This window comes from Haemorhous mexicanus, chromosome 9 (genome assembly GCF_027477595.1).
Source record: "Haemorhous mexicanus isolate bHaeMex1 chromosome 9, bHaeMex1.pri, whole genome shotgun sequence".
Lineage (NCBI taxonomy): Eukaryota > Metazoa > Chordata > Aves > Passeriformes > Fringillidae > Haemorhous > Haemorhous mexicanus.
The window spans coordinates 22,989,048-23,007,026 of record NC_082349.1 but is presented as its reverse complement, the minus strand read 5'-3'; the positions used below and the strand labels follow the sequence as shown (position 1 = coordinate 23,007,026).

The 17,979-nt window shown below is 39.4% G+C and overlaps 2 long non-coding RNA genes across 2 annotated transcripts in view; one reads left to right on the top strand and one right to left on the bottom strand.

Moving 5' to 3' along the window:
- Positions 1-226: 226 nt before the first annotated feature.
- LOC132330794 (uncharacterized) overlaps positions 227-17,979 on the top strand; it is a 95,989-nt gene continuing 78,236 nt past the window's right edge. The window contains exon 1 of the long non-coding RNA XR_009487436.1: positions 227-351. This is a non-coding gene — a long non-coding RNA (uncharacterized LOC132330794). The remainder of the gene's footprint in view (positions 352-17,979) is intronic.
- Positions 7,047-17,629, bottom strand: LOC132330793 (uncharacterized). Its single transcript, XR_009487435.1, has 4 exons — positions 17,197-17,629; positions 12,543-12,624; positions 8,217-8,699; positions 7,047-7,546 (listed from the first exon to the last, which is right to left on the bottom strand). It is a non-coding gene; the product is annotated as an uncharacterized LOC132330793 (long non-coding RNA).

The following is a 17,979-nucleotide window of genomic DNA, read 5'->3' as shown; positions in this document are numbered from 1 at the left end:
AGGGGATAAAAGGCTGGGCTAAAGGACAAGGGCAGAGTTTGCAGGCTCCTGAAGTGCCAGGCTGTTCCTCTGTGTGGGTGAATGCTTGGAGCCCTCTGATATTGTGTGATGATACTCTCTGTGTGTACTGTGGCCATCTCAACTGTGCCATGTGCTGTGACCTCCAGTGGACATAAATTCCATCCTCACTCAATCCTGAGGAGCAGGTCTGGCTGGTGATGGATGCCAACAGTGCTGTGATGGCAGCTGCAGGCTCCTGTCTGAACTGGGGCTCTTGAGGTGCCTGGGGCTGGGCTGAGTTTCTGTGTGATGGTGAGAGGTTCTGGGGACACACAGCTCTACAAGCTCTGGGTAAGTTACAATGAGTAACCTAATGGTTTAGTTTCATAGTTCCTCAGTTTACCTTTGCATGCTTTACTTTATATATTGTTATTTTTAGCTATTGGGTGGTGTATTTCATATTAATGCAAACCTTTAAGGCAGTTGTACAATCTCCTGCTGTCTCCAAAAGACTTCCAGTGAAACCACAACAGGTCTTAAAGCAGCATGCTGCCCCCACAGCTGCTTACAGGCATTTATCTTAGGTAAATATGAAACCACTGCCAAGCACTTTTCAGAGAAATAAGCCATGATGCCCTCTCTGATGCTGAGCTCCTCTCTGGGGCTGACTGAAGAGCAGAATAGTGCAAATGAGCTGCTAATCCCACTCATAGGAGAGAATCCCTTATGGAATTAATTGGGAGGGCAGTCGCCAGGGGTGGCTGTGAGTTTTTGCTGGAGTATGCCACATATTTCAGTTTCACTTCCTCCTGAGGCAGTGTTTTCTTTCAAATCTTGGTTTCCACTGATGTCTCCCTGGTGCACTTTCAGCAGCATAAGTGACACTGGGTGTTTCATCTCCACATTTTCAGGCTAGGTGCAAAACCTGTACGGATTTTTATTTTTTTTCTTTTACAAATATGTTAAATAGATGCATGGGAATTCCTTGACTGCCTTCTCCAGGCATGTTTTGCTCTGGGGAGTAATGCCAGAAATTAATCTTGTAATGAGTAAACTAAAGAAGATTATGGCTCTTGTCCTGTTCTCATTTCAAAGCAGGGTAGCTGCTACAAGTGCATCAGTTAGTTGATGTGAGTGTAGGGAGAAATCTGTTCAAGTGTTACAAGATTGGCATGGATGACTGCTCTGAAAATGCACAGGACGTGGCAGGATTGGACATTTTCTGAGCTACAGAAAATTTAATTTCATTCTGTGAGAGGCAGGAAAGGGAGATGGATCCATTTGACATGATTTTAAAGCACTAGAAATTACTTCCAAATGTGTGACCAGCTGAACAAACAACTGTTGTGTTTGAAAAACTGATCCAGATTCTGATTTCAATTACTGCAGTGTGAACTCACGAAAATTGCAGTGAGTGTGTTAGAATTGCTCTGGATTAAAAAAGGAGTAGGAAAACAATTACCTGGCCTGCTGTGCATTTGTGGGGTGTCCTTTTTAAAGGTAAATGTTATTTTGAAAACTTCTGGAGAAAAAAACCCCAATTTGTTTATCAGCTGGATGTTACATGCATGAAAATATTTTACTCAGTGGCTAATAGTTCTATTATAAATAATAAGTAGTTGTTAGCTTATAGATGGAGAATGCTTCTGGGGGAAAGGTGAATTCAACTAACCTATCAACAAGCAAACAAAATGTAATTTAGTTCATAATTTCTAAGAATACAAAATCCTATTCTACTTATGTGGCTAATAAGTGCAGTCAGAAAGCCTTTCAAAAACTGACAGTACTGCAAATGCCACTGTCCTTATGTTGCTAGATTCCTGAATTAGAATGAATACATTTTTATGATTTGAATACAAATGATATTTGCCAGATGAAATCTGAGTTGTCATTCCATTCCATCAGGCTTGTGTTGTGACTGAGCTGAACTCCAAATCATGCTACCATAGAAGCTGAATAAGAAGGATGAGTTTAGACCATATATTGAATAAGAGCTGCTCTGAAAATATTCAGTGTTTTATAGACCATAGCATGCATATCAGAAAATTTATGATATTGCAACTCATATGCACTGATATTTCCTAACAGCCTTTGGGCTTTTCCAAATTAAGAGTAATGGTTTCTTAAATGAGAACTGTGTTGCACCTCGGGCCAGAATCTCAGCTTGGTTTTGTTTGTTGAAGAGATTTTTGTAGGTGAATGATAGGATAACTAGCATCCAGAGAATTTTTTTACAAAGGATTAATGAAGTAGTTTTTATGTGTTAATAATTTTTAGGTCTCTCTATAACTAATTTACTATATCCGTTCAAAACCCTGGAGTTGAAACGTAACTCTGGAAATTGTCCAGTTGTGTCCTTCAAGTTCCCCAGGAGACCAGTTGTAAAAGAGCAAAAATTCATGGAGGTGGAAGGATTCCATGTATCCTAAACCATAACAAGCACTGTAGTATCCAAAACCCCTTGGTGCCTTCTAATAGAGGTGTACTTTTATGCTGTGCTTGTCTTGAGACCAAGCTGCCAGCATGGAGACTAAATGGAGCTGATGGCAGGACACTGGAATGTCAGGCACAAGGAATGAAATAACCAAGAGAGGTGGTGTGCTCTGGGAGGAAGGCCCAGTGGGTCAGCACAGTGGTTCCAGCTGTGCTGCTCAAAGACAGATGCTTCAGGGCTGTGGGGTTCATTCTGCTTCTGCTCAGGGTCTCTCCCAAAGTTACTCCTGACCACACTTGTTGCAGGGTTAGGTAGAAGAAACTGAATTCGGACTTGTTCATTCTGAAACTCCCCAAAACTGACTCAAAACCTTTGGCTTGGAGACCTGAGACCTCGCTGATGGAGATGGAGATAGCATTGGTTGGCTAGGTGACAGACACATCTCTGCTAGGAAAAAACCCTCAAACCAACCAATGAACCCCAAAACTGAGGCACCATAAGTGAATGGATCTATCTGGATGATTTCTTGCTCTCACAGGGTGTGTTTCCTTATTTCCTGCCTTGTTCTACACGTTTGCCTAAATCCAAACCACTTTGAACCAGCACAGAATTCATAGTTCTGAGTAAACAGTGGAGCTGTTTTCAGAGTCCAGTTTTCTGTTTTATGCTGAATTATGAGGTGCTTCCCTGAGAAAATGCCTTTTATTTCTCTCAGAAATCAATACTTGGGGACCTTTGCAGAGGACAGTGCTGTCCCTGTTGGGAAGCACAGCAATCAGCCAATGACAGCTGGCACAGTCCTTTCGTGGGTTCTGCCCATTCATCAGCAAACTTCTCATCACATGGTCCTTTCACAAACTAAAGTAGCTAAATGGCTTTTTTTCCTACTAGCTGTCACGTATTTCAAAATGTATTTTATTATTATTAGAATATTTTTCCTTGTTTCCACCCCGTTTCCTCCTACCTGATCTACATGCTCTGATCTTGATTTATGGTACTTTGTTGCAGAGCTTTCCCTGTGTTCCACAGGTTTTGTTCCATTTATTTCTATTCCATTGTTTCACTTCCTTGGATGAAAATTTTTCCCTTTTCACTCAATTTTATTACTCTTATTTCTATTTACCTTTGTTCTCCTCAGCAGCTCATCTGTCTTTATTACTTTTTGGGGAGGAATTCACGGTTCATGTTGCTGAAATACTTGTAAATGTCCTGAAATTAATTTTTTTTTAATTAGGATTATGAACTATGTTTGCAAGAGGGAGTTTTGCTGCTGAAAAATATAAATATACTATGGGCCAGGGAAATCTTTTTTTCTTGGAACTCACTCCAAGTGGTCTCTGTCATCACTGGTTCTTAGAGACACAAAATGGAATTAGCAAGGTCTTCTGAGTCTGAGCACTGCTAGGAGCTCATTAGGGGGCTTAAACACCAAGCCCATATGTTTTCTTTGAAATTTAGCATACAATTTCCTCAAGCATCCTCATAATTTCCTCCTTTTAAAATGACGGTTTTTTGGAATATCTGTTGCCTTATTCTGGCCATGATGATGTCTCCTGGTGTTTATTAAACACATTGTGTGTGCAAACCAGACCTAACTGCACAGCAAATTAGGAAATGCTCTGTGGCACGGTAGCACAGCTTTACCTGAAGGTGGAAGATGTGCTCTGGTCTTCAGACTCCCTACATTAACAATAAATCACATTATATGTATATATATATATATATATGTATAAAATACAGGGCAGTTTAGTAGGCCTTCCATAGTATCTTCCTTTCCCACTGGCATGGGGAGAATGAGGAGCACGTAGCAGAGGATTTGTTCAGGGATGCAATGAGGCTGAGTCCCTGCACAGAAAACAGAGCAGCAGGGCTGATCCCATGTGGCTTGCTCAGGGAGCTGGACCCAGGGCTGGGGCTGGAGCTGTGCAGCTGGGACAGGGCTGCACTGCACAGGAGAAGGAACCCTGGCAGAAGCAGGGATGGCCTGATGTTTGGATATATGGGGGCATGAGGCTATAAAAATATCTGAGTGATACCAAGGAGATGGCTGTGTAGGATGTGTGCAATAGCAGGATTTATAAGAGAGGTAACTGGAGCAGCACTCAGAGGCTCAGAATTGACACTGGACTAGTCTGTGGTGCTCAGCAGGTCTCTGTGCTGCTCACACCCTGGATCATGGTGGGGTTTTATAGAACTAGGCTAAGACCCTACAGCTTTGTGTTATGTGCCATAATGCTGGGTTTAACCTCAGCTGTTTAAAACACATATGGAAATAATATTTTTGCTTTGAGATTTTATTTCAGAAGGATTAGGTCAGAAGTGTGTTTGGTACTGAGTTGTTGTCAGGCTGCTTTGGAGGATGCCACTGCCCCTGGGGCTGCTCAGGAGGTGCTGGAGCTGGAGCCAGCCCAGTGGCACTGGGTGCATCCTGCAGAGAGACCTTCATTCAGCACCTTGCTCCAGGGGATCAGTGTTTGCAGTCCAAGGCAGCCCCTAAGTCTGATTCAGCTGCCTCTGCTGAAATGAGGACATTTTTTTCTGCTTTGCTTCGTGGTTTATTTGTTTTGGGTTTTTAAATTGTATTTGTTGGTTTGCATTAATCCTTGTTTTTAGAAGGAAGAAACCAGTAGTACCTTTTCATGCTTTCATTCCCTAATTTTCCCAAATCTACCACACAAGAAGGTCGTCAACAGAGGAAAAAGGTGTAGGAAAATCACATGTAATGTACATAAAACATTTAAAAGATAAACAAATATTTACCTAAGATTGATTAAATTTGCATCTAAATTTGTCAAGGGGTTTACTGGTTTAAGCTATATTGCTATGCTGGATAAATCAAATGAGTAGGCTGACCTTCTCCCCAAATATTAAATACTTTATATAATTTCTTTCTCTAGCTCAACTAAGCAAGAATAGGAAGCACATTATTAAGTGACTTAAATACTCATAGAAGTTGAATTAGACTACTCAGTTTTCTTTAGAAACTTCTTTCCAAAAGAAGTCCTTATTACCTTCCACCTCTTTTATTCCTTAATATTTCTTCCTGTTGGAGACAGGAATGTGGTTACTGCTGTATTATTACACCCATTGCTTGCTCAGGCTCTGTTATACTTCAGAGGATTCTTTTTGCCAAATATTTATAGGAAAGTTTCAGATCCATTCTAAAGCCCTACAAATGGAAAGAGTTGTTTCTGTAGCACTTCCCCATTTAATTGCTTTTAAGGGACTGCTAAGTCCATTAGTGAGGGTTCTAATTGAGAGGAATTGCAGGAAGAGTGACAGGACTTTTTTTTTAAATGCAGCTCAAATTAAAGCAATATTTTTTATTTAATAGTTGGATTGGGGAAGCATAAATATAACTTCTCGTGTTTTGCCATATTTTTAAGGTAAAAAGATTAATATAGCAATTATTTTTCATGTCTAGCATACACATTACTGCACTGCTGTTTGTGAAGCTACAAATTTAGCTCTCTGTTAATCAAAATATTTTAAAAAATGCAGGTAAATAAATTATTACTGCTACGAATCACAAAATTTCAATAAGGATATAATATAGAGTGTTATAAAGGTTCTTGCATTTAGAATATTTCTAAATTGGCTGCATCTATGACATTTAATTATGTTTAGAAACAGGAAAATTTTATTTGAGTGCTGTGGGGAAAAAAAACCATAAAATCATACATTTTCACATGGAAATTACAAAGTAGTAGGAATTAAATATGAGAAGATAATTGTTGCTGTCTCAAATTATAAATACAGCTATTCTAGTAAATATTCTCCTATTGTAGTAAATGTGAACATTCTATTGCAGTAGATGTTGTCCAATTCTAGCCAGTGTTGTAGCCCCAGCAGACCCTGAGCTGGTGTAGCTGCTGCCTCAGCCCTGCCCAGGCTGTGCCTGCCCTCCAGGCTGGAATGGTGAATAAGGGAATTCATGTCTTGGACCAGTCTGGAGCAAAGGGGGCTGAGCCCCAGTGTGTCAGGTTTGTTTGCTGCATTCATGAAGCAAAGTTTAAAATCACAGAGTTCATTGCCATGTGAATCTGAGATGCAAATGGACTGTGACAGCCTTTCCTGGAAAACAAACAAAAAAGTGTGGGTTTTGGCAGGTTGTCCTTATTGTCAAATTTATAAGGCATAATTAAACTCAGTAGGATTCACATTGTAATTAAAATAGGGCAAGAATTTATTCTGTTATCCCATGACACTTTCATGAGATACCCTTCTAGTTTCATCAAATTTTTTTTTTTAAAAAACCAGAAGCCAAAGGGGAAAATGGCAACTGAAGGAAATTTAAAGATGCCAAAATTTGAGAGGCTCAGATGAGATGGGGACATGAGATTGCACCCTTGCAAGGGGTTATGGAATGAGTTCTTCTGACCCACCTTTTCTTTTTTATACTGAAGAGAGGACAAATGGGGGATTGGTAAAACAGGCAGCTTGTGATGGAGGACTGAACACAGATGTGGTATCAGCAGCCAGGAGCTCTTTGTATGTCATATTTTGGTACCAAACAAGTTTGGAGAGACTTAGAGTTTGAAAAAAAAAACCTGGTCTTCAGGATAAGGATGCAAAAGTTAATGCAGAAAATTAAGAGATAAGAAGCTAAATCTAAGGCACATTTATTTGTTTATTCCATGCTTTGTCTGATTTTCACAGCTTGACCTTTGTTTATGAAGCATTCCCATCTATCTGTGACATGAAAGGCACTGAATCTTGGATTCAGGCAAGAAGTGAGAAGGGAGTAAATATGAATTTTCCTTGCTATATAAAAATTCAGGTGTAGAAATAGGTGTTGGTTGAGGACAGTTTAGTGCAATGCCACCCACACATCATCTCCTCCCTGAGCTCAGCATGCATTGAGTGATTCAGAAGGAACAGAGCTTAGAGTTGATCTGCACTTCCTAGCTGGGTTGAGTAAAGCTGACTGCTGGGGTAGAGCAGGAGTTTGTATTCCTGTCTAAAGGAGAAGGAATGCAGTAGCACAGGGTGACCTGCTCTGCTGTGAGAGGCAGGCACCTGTTTGTAGGCCATGAAAAACAAGGAGGGTGTAAGGAGGGCACACTTTCCTTTCCTTTCCTCTTCCATTTTCTCTCTTCTGTCCCAGGTTTCCTAGGGAAGAATAAGGAATGATATCTCAGTCTTTCTGTAGGAAAAGAACTGTGATGGAAAGGCTGCCATCATGAGCACATGGCAGAAGACAGATACCCGTGATTGCCTGGAGAAACTGCTTAAATATGGTAAAGTTTCTTTCCTGCTCAGTTGAGAGGGCAGTAATGTTTTCTCTCAGCAATTTTACGTACCTAGAACTGTATATATTTAAATTTCTGGAAGATGAGCAAAAAATGAATGGACCTGGTAATCTTAATTTGGCTTTTCCAGCCAAAATGCTTCTCTCTCCTATGGTAACCAGTTGTTGTCCAGTGGGCTGTAAGATTCCACCCAGGGGCTGAAATGCAGAGGAAGAAGTGCAGTTCTGGTGTGAGTGAAACAGCAAGAACAGAGCTATATACTCCCCTTGTGCCTGGTGTTTCTGATAGGTGTCCTCTCTGTCCCCATGTGCCTCAGGAACATAACATGGGGTGTTGTGTGTGAGGGGTGCCTCAGCAGTGACACAGGTGTGACTTGAACAGGACTGAGGGGCTCTCAGCAATAACACATCTGAGCCTTCCTTTGGAAATGAGGGCAATAAAGAAGTCTGGCTGTATTTCAGAAGGTGTAAGTCAGGAAATACAGCAGTGCAAGGTAAACTCTCCAGAGTTTCAGCACCTTAAATACTCACCTGCTTATGCACAGCAGTGCTAGTGGGAGGAGGAAGGGTGCCTTCATTGCATCTTGAGAATTGCTTTTGCATTCGTTAATTCAATTTATTTTTTTCCGTGGCATCTTCTGTGTTTGTTCCTGCAGCACCAAATAACACTAAGACTATAGTTACTTTTAAGACCCTCTTGGAAATCAGATTTGTAAAAAAAATTTCATAAAAACATGAGTCACTATTGCAGGAAAATTCCTTCCAGATTAGTTTTCAAGAGCTGTGTTTGGAGCAATTTGGCAGTTCCTGAAAAAGAGCTGGACTTGCCATTCTCTTTGCCCCCATCTTCCCTGCCACATTTCCTAGTGGCTGGAAAAGGTTGGGTTCTTTGGGAAGGTGGCAGTAGGAGATGTACATGTTCTGTTTCCAGTGCAGACTCCTTACTGATTCAGTTTGACTGCAAGGAGCTGTAAAACCAACAGCCTATTCTTCCTCCTCCCCATCAGCATCCTCCTGTGGAAAATGAGACAGGAAAGGAAGCAAGGCAGCAGCATGAGACCCTGTGTCAGTTGTACTCAAATTCCACATGTGAAAGCCCCCAGCTGTGTGGGGGGTTGTGGTCTCTGGTGCTTTTTTCACCATGTTTTAACAGCACTTTTCCATTCATGGTTGCAAGTTTACCCAAATGTTGTTTCAAAAGGCTGTTGCTGGTTATGTAGACTGAGTATAAGCATTTGGGGTAAAAATGCTGGAAATATTTTTTTTTTCCCATTCAGAACTTTGTGTTATGAATTTCAAAATTTTCCAGGACAGCCACAGTGTATTCCTTTTCAGCACAATCCTCCAGAGCCTCCAGAATCAGTGGCTGGCCCCAGCTCACCTTTAGCATGTGTGGTGCTCAGGTGTTTAACCCCAGCAGTGAGATGCAGCTGTTGTTTTGTTAGCAAACCTCCTGCCCCACACCTTCAGGAGTCACAGCTCCCCAGCACATCAAGTCCTGTGCAGCCTGGTGGAAGAGCTCATCAGAATTAAGTGGTGCAGCTCTTGTAATTGCTTTAGTCTTAACCCTGTTTGAGGAAAGTGAAAGCAGATTTGTTGCCTATGAGGAAAAGAGACAAGCAGATTGTTAATGTGCTGTGCTGCCATCTAAAGACCCCAGGAGGTTGTAAAGTATGTTGACACCTCAGAGACTCTGCCTCTGGAAAGTTGAAATCTGTAATTTGATAATTCCTATTCTGTAGCATGCTCTGATCCCTTTAGGAGCAATCACCAGCATATGAATTCCTATGGCTTAAAGAAAAAAAAAAGTACAAACCCCTCAATTTTCCTCCTCTTTTACAATGTGCTCAGGACTTAATTTAGCAAATTGTTCTTCCTGGACCTGCAAGTACCCCAAAACTATCATCAGCTCTACTTATTGCCATATATTTTTCCCATATTTTCATTAAAATAGCCTTTTCTGCAGTTGTTATGGTTGCACCATGCATAGGTGCAGGATTATGGTACTTCTCCCTCTCCCTGGGCCAGGCAATTGCCACTTGCAGCAGGTTCCAGGGCACACCTGTGAGTGACCCAGCACCCACAGGGTCCTTGGGCTTTGTCCTTGGGAGGCTCAGGGCTGATCTGCAGAGTGGCTGTGGGGAAGTCACTCTGTAAGTCACCTCATTATTGCATGGATGCTTTTATCCATGCCCAAAGACTCCAGGGTTCTCTTGCTTGTGAACTAGGCAGAGAATACCCAGGGGTTCGACAGTGATGCACAGAAGGTAATAATAATGATAATATTAGTAGTAATCCCTTTAATTAGAGTGTTCTGTCACTGTGCTGACTCTGTTCTGAGGGGGTGGGACAATCCTCCAGGAAAGACTTGCCAAGTACTTTGTGTGTGCAGAAACATCAGAGAGGACTCAGAAAACATTTTAAAAATACTTAGGTTTTTCCTTTACCTTATGTGTAACCTCTGGTTTCTGTTTGATTCCCAGAATTTTAGTGTACTTTTTTTCTAAGTGTACTTCTTTTTTCTTGGGAAAAACTCAAAAAGGGAACAAAAACCCTTAATGTAAATAATTCATGGGAGTGTATAGTATAGTTGGTTAAAAACAAAACCAATTTTATTTTTAGTTTATGAGCAGGAATGCCTTGTCAGGACAGTGAAAAGTTGAAGAGATTCAGTCAATTCAAATTTGGCATGGCAGCTTTAAAATTACATGTGCATTTGTTTATTAAAGGATGGCTTCTCAGGCAAGCTATTCAAGCCTTTATTGTAATTCCTAGTATTTTTTCTTACTATGAAATATAATTTTATAGTGATTTACATGCTGTTTTCAGAGGAACATTTGAATACTTGCAAGAGAGCCCTTATTAAATTGGTAAAATAAGTGTCATTAAATACACAGCTTGTTGCCTGACATGCCCAAAATGTTTCACATTAATGGATTAGAGCTATATTTATAGGAGCATTAAAATATGTCACTTTTATAAAATTAAAGTTTCTTTACAATCTCACCATTTTTTTCCTCAAACCACAGGCAGACTCATTGGATATTTTATTTTAATAGATCTTCCATGGGCTAGAGAAATAAAGTTCTGTTCTTTGTTCTACTTAAAAATCTAAACGTGGATGTAATTAAAAGCTTGATAAATTCAAAAGAATCTGAGACTTTTCATGTGTGGGAGATGGCTGGAACTGCAAGGATAAATATTAGAGATAAATACAATGCAGGTCCTGATTTGGATAAATTATTCTTAAACGAGGCTGTGTTTAGCTAAAACAACTCAGAGGCCTGTAAATATACAATGTACTAAAGAGATTAAGCCAAGAAAGGGCCAAGATTTATAGATGAGGTGTCTGGACTATAGTGCCTTAATGCTGTATTTTATAGCCAGCCCTCTGCTTTACTTGCCAAAATCATTGCAGGAGATTGTCACAATATTTCATTCTGAGATACACAGGTGTGCCTTGTGGTGTTTTCAGGAATACACTCCCTACAGTCCAGGCAGGGTTCTTTCATTTGGGCATCTCAGTCTGGTTTTGCTTTCAGTTTGTTGGACACGTTTCAGCTGGTCTGTTTTCACGTGGGGCATTGCAGAACAAAACCAGAAAAAGCAGAGAGTTCTGTGACCATTCCCTGTCTCTTTATTCTGCAAACCTCCCGACTGAAGTTTGTACAAACCTTTTTCAGGCATGGTGTAATGTTCTCCCTTTAAAGAAAGCTGGGAGGTGCAGAAGCTGTGCTGCTGAGCAGGTCCCAGTATTCTGCAGCAGCCCAGAAACAATCTGTCATACCCACTGTCCATATTCCCAGCTCTGAAGGAGCTGATTATTCATTCCCTGTTTGTGACTTTATTGATCTTTTGTCGTTCCCACCGAGTGAAACTGATATTTTCTAACAAAATGTAATTTGCTGGAACAAACAAGCAGTCAAGTGCTGATGAAAAGGATTCAAGGCAATGGCCACTGTGCCACTCCACAGGAGTTATGTGGGCCAGTTCTGCTTCCTTGATGTCTGCTTTGCATGCACTTTGTGATGCTCACGGTCCTTATTAGCACTGTGCCTTTTAATTAAAAATAACTGCATTTTCACTTATTAGCCTCCGTGTTCCCAAGCCCATTAATTGGAATTTTCCAGAGTTCTGATAGGAATTAGTCATCTAACTTCTACTGAATTTTAATGCCATTTTGATGCGTGCTTGCAGCAATAAAATATTTCCTGAAAGAGCCTGTTGGCTGAGGCAGCTCTTTGTGTGCAAGTTTGGTGCTGTGCTAAGGAAACTGGGTTTTCACAACTGAGAGTGGGCCCTTAGTCCCAAGAATTTGTAGATTCCTGGGTTGTAGAAAAATTCAGGTATTAATTCTAATAACTGAGACTCAGCCTCTTCCTAAGAGTCTTGTGAGAGACACAAAACCCACATCTGGCACAAATTATGCCAAGTATTTTGTTTGCATCCTTCTTTTTTTTTTTTTTTTTTTTTTTTTTTCCCCTTGAAAATAAAGCTCTAAGAGCAGGAGGGACTGTCCAGGCCAAGTTCTAGACAAAGGTTTTTTTTTGGTTTTTTTTTACTCTAATTCATACATATTTCAGAAACAAAATTAAAATTACATCTCATACAAACTACCCTGCCAGAGCCTCTGTTCCTCAAAATTTACTGCTGTGCTCTTTCAGAGTGGTCAATAGGAGTATTGCTGCTGTAGTAAAAATGCTTTGCCTGACACGTGGAAAGGTTTAGTTATATTTGATCCTGATTAGGAGCAAGGTTATTTATGTTTGATGCTGGTTAGGAATGAGCTGGTTCCTGGAAAACTTCTGCTGAAGGTGTGTTGTGGAAAAAAGAAATAAGAAAACAGTAAGGAGTTACCTGTTTCTTCTCCTGAAAGAAGAAGAAATAGAAGATGGTTTGTATTTCTTGGCAGTGGTACAGCTAAGATAGTATTTTAAAGCTGAAAAAAAGCAAAGTAAAAGTAGTTAAAATTACTTTGAATTACAGCAATACAATGAATAAAAAAAAGACTTGAGTACTGAAGACTGCTCTAAGAAATAGAGAAAAAAATCCTTTGATGCCTATATTCAATATTCATTGACAATTAAGTTAAATTTTTAAAAAGGGAAATAATTTCACAGGTTTCTAAAAATCACTAGAGTGTGCTAGTTCTTCTTAGTTTATATACGTGCAGAATATTGTCCACATTTTTCATTTACCCTCAAGACACAACCTAAACAAATTCAAGAGAAGAAGGTTAATATTATTTTTGGTCCTTTGGAGCGTTTCTATTAATCATATTACTGTGTTTTATTTCATCATTACTTCTACTTCAGTCTTTTTGAGGCAACTTTGGCATTAATGATTTTGTTTGTGGTGACTCTTGCTTTACATTATATTCACATTGCATTTTTGGTATTTAGCATGAAACACCTGGAATTTTTAATTGAATGAGTAACTGAGTGGTTCCTCTACTATTTTTTTTTTGCTTTTCCTTTGTTCTCTTTCAAATCTAGCAATGTTCTTGTCTCTCTTAAAGAAGTTGAATGTCTGACAGCAGAAATAAGGCCATTAAGCCTGATGTGTTTGTAACTGCTAGGAAGCTGCTGCAATTGATTACAAGCCTTGGCTTCATGTTAGTTACTCATTAATCTAAGATTAAAGAAACCATTTTGCACAGGCAAATCCAAGGCTCAGTCTACTCAGTGTATTCACAAACCTACTTCTGTCTTCATGTATGACTTTTAGAATTATCTGCAGTGTTAGAAGAAATCTTACCACGATGTTTTCTTTGGCTGAGGCTGGGGGACATCTCAGGGAGGTCATTTAGGCTCTTGCTTAAGCCCACCCTGTACCCATTTCTTCCTTCCTGTAGCCATTGCTCCTACCTCTGTAAGGAAATTAAGACTAATTTCTAGCATTTCTCTCTGCCTGATCTCTTTGACCCAAGTCCTCCACTGATGCTTTGTGTTTACCAAACAATGCAAAGCACAGAGCTGTTCCTTGTACCACCCTAAACTGGAAATTGGTAAGATGGTATTATCCCATATGAAATAAAAACTAAATAGAAAAGTCTGTATTTTTCTGTTACCTCCCTTCTGCAGTTAATATTTGAATTCATGTTCTTACCCAAGTACTCCAGCAAATAAGGATAGAGTGTTGTGAAAGGAAACAGTGTTGTGAAAATGTGTTTGGGAAGGGCAATGGCATGAGCTTGTGTTCCTTTCTTACAGACAAATGCAACGATTTAGAAATAGGAGACAAACTCCTGACTGAAACAAACTTACTATTTTGTGAGAACAAGGGCTGGGAAACACTTTTTTACCTGATCTTAAATATTGAGATGCTGTCTTACTTCACTGCATATGCATGGACCATTTAATTTCATACAGTTTGGGAATACAGGCATCATTTAGGCTTCTCTGGGACCCTAGATATCAATGGAAACATTAAAAAAATGAAGTAATTGCTCATTTGTCTTAGGTAATGCATTCCCAAATTTGTTTAGTTAATATGTATATGTTGTTCCAAAGCAGATTGTGAGTTTTGTTGCTATATCCTGGTAAATTTCTGCAGATTTCTGTATTTGACATGCGAGTGAAACACTGCCACTCCCAGTAAACAAACATGCAGTCAGGCAAACTGCAGCAAGGAAATTGTCAGCTGTGACTTGATTAGATTTTGGTTTAAGCTAAAAGCTGAAATTTGATTGGCTCACAGCAGAGCCAACTCAAATCACACATGCAAGGAAAATGTAAAGATTTGGTCAGGTTTTTGAATGTTATTCATGCAGAAGTGATTTTAATAATCCTCCTTCTCAGAGGTTAAAAGAGTTTTCATTATGCACACACAGAGTGCTCAGAAATAATCTGTGAATATTTACTGTAAAACCTAATGTTATTCTGTGTGTCAAGGGTGGCTTGTCCAGCCACAAATATTGTCCTCAGTGGGTTCTGCATTAAAGGTGTAGTGGGGTCACCATGGCATCCTGTCCCTTTCTAAATTGTCTATCTTGTCTTTGCTTCTTAGTGGTGGTTTTTGTAGAACCCAGCCCTATTGCAGCCTGAACTAACACACAGTATTGGTGCATTTACTCAGATCTGAAGTTCAGAATAATAATCACTAAAAAACAAAACCAAAAAACCAAACATCTCAACAATGACATCTAAATCAAATTTAGGATTTCTGTGTTGTAATTAGGAACTTCAGGAAAGAGGGACAGCTATTTGGTCTGATTGACCAAACAAAGGCAGCAGTGTGCCACAGTGATTGCATTGTAAGATTAAGTAAAACTGAAAAATAGCACCCAAGAACCATATTGCCAAACATGGATATGCAGTTTTTGGTGTAAAGCAAAGAGGAAATAAACCACAGTGCCTGCTTAATTGCACTTTAAGTGGTGTTTTAAGTTAGGATTGTGATTCTGATTTTGAAATAATTAAAAAATGAATAGCAGATTTAAAAACAATCCAAACCCACCTAACAGAAAACCCCAAAATACCACAGATTTCAGTAAAGCCAGACTTGAGGAAAGTGATGTAGTTGGAGTTTCCTTTAGCTTTCTCTGGAGCCATCAGTGCATCTTCAACCTTTTTCAAAGGAGAACTCTCCAGATGTTCTCAGGTGAGCTCTCTGCCCAGCCTTGTCTTTTGTCCCTAGCTGAGGTGTAGAGGAGTTTGAAGAAAGCAGTCAGAGTGAGGGCACACAGAATGACTCAGGGACCTGGAGGAGGTGTTCAACAGGACAACATGAAAGGAAATACTTGAGAACAAGAAGAGATGGAATTTTCTATCAGTGCCCAGGTCACAAAGGGACGAGGCTCAGTAAAAGCCATCTGAGTTTTCTCTTGTTGCATTTCCTTGCCTAGAGAGGTTGTTGATCCAGTGAAGGACTCTTGGATAGGATGTTCCAAGCCCATTAAATTCTTTGCAGGAATTATATCTGTGTATTAGATACAGAGCTCTATAGTCAGGTTTTTTTGTTTGTTTGTTTATTGGGGATTTTGGGGTTTTTTGGGGGGGTTTTGTTTGTTTTGTTTTGGTTTGGGTTTTTTTTTGGTGATAACTCCAGGTCCAAGCTTATTTTTGTACAACATCACTTCATTAGGGTGTTCAGCCATCTGCTGTAGGACAGTAATGTCTGAAAACTGTCAGCAGAAAGAGCAGGGTATTGAGTTTGGCATGTTTATGAATTGCTAACACGTGTTCAACTTCAAAGTGGTCAGAAGTCATCTTTTGCAAAGTTAATTAAAAAAAAAAAAAGCCTGCTCCCTAATGAATCTGACACAAACCATTAAAGCATTAAATTAAATTTGCCTACTTTGTCACAGCTGGCATTCTCCAGACAAGAAGGTGAAGACCAGCATGTGTCTGGAAAGATCCTGAAGGATCTGTCAGCCTGAGCAGGAGCAGTTTATGCACTGCAGCTTTTGCTGTTCCTGGCTGCAGCAGCAGTAAGCACAGACAAATGAAGTTGTGTGCATCCAGAGTGAAATCCAAGGGAGTCAGCTGAACTCTCCTCTTGAGGAAAGACAGAGGGCACCCTTGGAGCACAATCCCTGCTGGAATTGTGATAGCCTGGAGACACTGGAAATGTCATCAAGAGGCTTTTTTCCCTCCTGCCCTGAGAGAAGAAACACCCTTGCCAAAAGCCTACCTCACCAGTGTGAACAGAAAAGAAAAAAGTTCTATTCAAATGTATTGAACAATAGCATCAAAACAAGACTTTTGTGGAAGGGGGGAAAAATCATTATGCAGTGCTTTACCATCAACCTCCAGTACAGATCTGATTAGATACATAATAATACAGCTTTGAATGCAATAGGTTTAAATTTAGAAAATATCTCCCAGTCTGACCCTCTGCATCATGCTGAATATTGCCTTTTATTGATGGTCTTTTTTTGCAGGGCAATATTATGTCTAATATATTTTTGGTAGAATAATTTTTCCACCAGTTCAATGCTTTCTGCATGAACCATTATCTGTTCAGAGCTTAATTTATTTCACTTAGAATACAAAAAAATAACAGGACTGAAAATTCAGGCTTGTCTTATCAGTAGAGTTTTACAGCCAGAGGAAGGACTAAATCTCCTTAATAAAAATTCTGGTAGTTAATGCTTGAAATGGTACTTCCTATAAAGGCTGTAGATAATTTGATTGTATGAGAATGGTTTCTATTAGTACACACATACTCGGTGATATTTAGCAAAAAAAAAAGAGAGAAAAGCAACACAAGTGTTGTGTAAGTTAATGGTCTATGGTTTACTTTTTTGTTTAAGTTGGAATTCAATTTACTTTTACTTACTTTTTAAAAAGTGCTAATTTTTAACATCTTGAATGTTGATTTGTCAGATGGTATTTTTAATGGAGCCTAGATTTTAAAGCAGTTGTCAGTGTGTTTGTGAGCTTAATGGCTGATCCTTTGAACTTCTGCATTGAGGTGTAAGACATTGAATATCCTTCTCAGAATTTGAATTATAATAATATTAGAATTCTGAGTCTAGGTTTCTTAATTATCAAGGCATGTCATTTACCTTCTATTTGTGACTGCAAAAACTCCACTCCAAGAGCTTGCAGGATAATTTTCTTCACGTTGTAGAAAGAGCTTCTAATGTATGATTGGGCACCTTACAATGAGAGATTTAATTACAAAAATCTGATGAAATACACTTTTACAGTTTTTATAAAAAGAATGCCATAAAAAGAACCCTATCTTTGAATAGGAAAGATTTAGGTAAACCTTTTAATCATCTATTGTCAAGCCTTTAATATTCCCTTTTGTTATCTGACTGGAAGAAATTTTCCATTTTTCTTTTCTTTTTGTGAGATTCATGAGCCTTACTAAATGTTGGGTCACCCAGGGCAGAACCTTTTTCTGCACTTTGAAACAAGAATATGAATGGTTTTTTCACTTGTAATCTGGGTAATGATAAAGAGAGAGATGAACACCAACACCTGCAATGCTGCCTTCATAAAAGAAGCATGCATTTATTATAAAGCTGTGACTTTGAGCAAGTTCCTGAGTTGAAACCCATAAAAATGTGCTGCTGTGCCAGGGATTTTCAATCAACAAGAAATTGCTGTCCTGTAAAAGGTTTCAATTCATGACATAATGCAAAGAGTGTCGTAATGATGTACACTGTATTTCTTGTCTAGAAAAACAAAACTGGGCTGTAAATTTATGTTTATTGACTACAAAACAATGAAAAGATTCTCAGTGTTTGTAAGAAATCCCTGTTGCCCTTTGCATGACTGTTGTGGTACATCACATGAATGCACATGAAGTGACACTTGGGACAAGTGGGTGATGGAACTGT